The sequence below is a fragment of the Mustela putorius genome, unplaced genomic scaffold (genome assembly GCF_011764305.1).
Source record: "Mustela putorius furo isolate JIRA1106 unplaced genomic scaffold, ASM1176430v1.1 tig00000127_pilon_pilon_pilon, whole genome shotgun sequence".
In the NCBI taxonomy this organism is placed as follows: Eukaryota; Metazoa; Chordata; class Mammalia; order Carnivora; family Mustelidae; genus Mustela; species Mustela putorius.
This window is the reverse complement of record NW_025421288.1, coordinates 582,913-586,402: the sequence shown is the minus strand read 5'-3', so window position 1 is coordinate 586,402 and position 3,490 is coordinate 582,913.

Below are 3,490 nucleotides of genomic sequence, written 5' to 3'. Positions count from 1 at the left end.
TCATTTTCGCTTTTGTTTCCTTTGCCTTTGGAGACATATCTTGAAAGAAGTTGCTGTGGCTGATTTCAAAGAGGTTACTGCCTATGTTCTCCTCTAGGATTCTGATGGATTCCTATCTCACATGGAGGTCTTTTATCCATTTTGAGTTTATCTTTGTGTACGGTGTAAGAGAATGGTCCAGTTTCATTCCTCTACATATAGCTGCCCAGTTTTCCCAGCACCATTTATTGAAGAGACTGTCTTTTTTCCACTGTATATTTTTTCCTGTTTTGTCGAAGATTATTTGACCATGGAGTTGAGGGTCCATATCTGGGCTCTTTACTCTGTTCGACTGGTCTATGTGTCTGTTTTTATGCCAGTACCATGCTGTCTTGGTAATCACAGCTTTGTAATAAAGCTTGAAATCAGGTAAAGTGATGCCACCCATTTTATTTTTGTTTTTCAACTTTTCCTTAGTGATTCGGGGTCTCTTCTGATTCCATACATATTTTTGGATTATTTGCTCCACCTCTTTGAAGAATACCGGTGGAATTTTGATCAGAATAGCATTAAAAGTATAGATTGCTCTAGGCAGTATAGACATTTTAACAATGTTTATTCTTCCGATCCAAGAGCATGGAATGGTCTTCCATCTTTTTGTGTCTTCTTCAATTTCTTTCATGAGTGTTCTGTAGTTCCTCCAGTACAGATCCTTTACGTCTTTGGTTAGGTTTATTCCCAGGTATCTTATGGTTCTTGGTGCTATAGTGAATGGAATCAATTCTCTAATTTCCCTTTCTGTATTTTCATTGTTAGTTTATAAGAAAGCCACTGATTTCTGTACATTGACTTTGAATCCTGCCTCGTTGCTGAATTGTTGTATGAGTTCTAATAGTTTGGGGGTGGAGTCTTTCAGTTTTCCATATAAAGAATCATGTCATCTGTGAAGAGAGAGTGTTTGACTTCTTCATTGCCAATTTGGATACCTTTTATTTCTCTTTGTTGTCTGATTGCCGTTGCTAGGACTTCTAATACTATGTTGAACAAGAGTGGGGAGTCTGGGCATCCTTGTCGTTCCTGAGTGGGCATCCAGATCATTCCTGATCTCAACAGGAAGGCTGCAAGCTTTTTCCCATTGAGGATGATATTTGCTGTGGGTCTTTCATAGATAGATTTGAAGAAGTTCAGGATTGTTCCCTCTATCCCTATACTTTGAAGCATTTTAATCAGGAATGGATGCTGGATTTTTTTAAATTTTTTATTTATTTATTTTTTCAGTGCAACAGTATTCATTGTTTTTGCACCACACCCAGTGCTCCATGCAATCCATGCTTTCTCCAATACCCACCACCTGGTTCCCCCAACCTCCCAAACTCTGCCCCTTCAAAACACTCAGATTATTTGTCAGAGTCCATAGTCTCTCAAGGTTCACGTCCCCTTCCAATTTCCCCCAACTCCCTTCTCCTTTCCATATCCCCATGTCCTCCATGCTATTTGTTATGCTCCACAAATAAGTGAAACCATATGATTTTGTCAAATGCTTTTTCTGCATCAATTGAGAGGACCATGTGGTTCTTCTCCCTTCTCTTATTAATTTGTTCTATCACATTGATTTATTTGTGAATGTTGAACCAATCTTGTAGCCCAGGAATGAATCCCATCCGGTCATGGTGGATAAACTTTTTAATGTGCTGTTGGATCCTGTTTGCTAGGATCTTGTGGAGAATCTTGGCATCCATATTCATCAGTGATATTGGTCTGAAATTCCACTTTTTGGTAGGGTCCTTGCCTGGTTTGGGGATCAGTGCAATGCTGGCTTCATACAAAGAGTCTGGAAGTTTTCCTTCTGCTTCAATTTTTTGAAACAACTTCAGGAGAATAGGTGTTATTTCTTCTTTGAAAGTTTGGTAGAACTCCCCAGGGAATCCATCAGGTCCTGGGCTCTTGTTTTGGGGGAGGTTTTTGATCACTGCTTCAATCTTGTTATTAGATATTGGTCTGTTCAGGTTGTCGATTTCTTCCTGGTTCAATTTTAGTAGTTTATAGTTTTCGAGGAATGCATCCATTTCATCTAGGTTGCTTAGCTTATTGGCATATAACTGTTGATAATAACTTCTAATGATTGTTTCTACTTCCTTGGTGTTACTTGTGATCTCTCCCTTTTCATTCATATTTTTATGAATTCGGGCTTTCTCTCTTTTCTTTGGTTCTGATTTGTGACCCAGTATGGGGTCTATTCTGGAGAAGGTTCCATGTGCACTTGAGAAGAATGAGTATTCTGTTGTTTTAGGGTGGAATGTTCTATATATATCTATGAGGTCCATCTGGTCCAAGGTGTCATTCAATGCTCTTGTTTCTTTATTGATTTTCTGCTTCAATGATCTATTTCTGAGAGAGGCGTGTTACAATCTCCTACGATTAGTGTATTCATATCAATATGACTCTTTACCTTGATTAACAGTTTTCTTAAATAATTTGCTGCTCCCATATTGGGAGCATAGATATTTACAATTGTGAGATCATCTTGGTGGATAGTCCCTTTAAGGATTATGTAGTGTCCTTCTGTATCTCTGACTACAGTCTTTAGTTTAAAATCTATTTGTCTGATATGAGAATCGCTACCCCAGCCTTCTTTTGAGGCCCATTGGCATGAAAGATGCTTCTCCAACCCTTCACTTTCAGTCTGGGTGTATCTTTAGGTTCAAAATGGGTCTCTTGTAGACAACATATGGATGGGTCCTGTCATTTTATGCAATCTGCAATCCTGTGCCATTTTATGGGTGCAGTTAGGCCATTCACATTGAGAGTGATTATTGATAGATACGTTTTTATTGACCTCGAGTTACCTTTGAAGTCGTTCTTTCTGTAGACTGTCTCTATATTTCTGTTGAATGCTATTCTTAGTATTTTTCATCTTTTATAGAACCCCCTTTAATATTTACTGCAGTGTCGGCTTGGTGGTTTGCATAGTCTTTTAAGCCTTGCCGGTCTTGGAAACTCTTTATCTCTCCATCCATTTTGAATGTCAGTCTTGCTGGATAAAGTATTCTTGGCTGCATGTTCTTCTCATTTAGTGCCCTGAATATATATTGCCAGCCTTTTCTGCCTTGCCATGTCTCTGTGGACAGGTCTGACGTTATTCTGATGGGCTTCCCTCTGTAAGTAAGGAGCCTCTTTGCCCTGGCAGCTTTCAAGAGTTTATACCTACAATTATAATTCCTCAATATCAAAAGCTTATGCACAGCAAAGGAAACAGTCAAAAAAACAAAGAGGCAACCCATGGAATGGGAGAAGATATTTGCAAATGATAGTACAGACAAAAGGTTGATATCCAGGATCTATAATGAACTCCTCAAACTCAACACATATGAAACAGGCAAACATATCAAAAAATGGGCAGAGGATATGAACAGACACTTCTCCAATGAAGACATACAAATGGCTATCAGACACATGAAAAAATGTTCATCATCACTAGCCATCAGGGAGATTCAAATTAAAACCACATTGA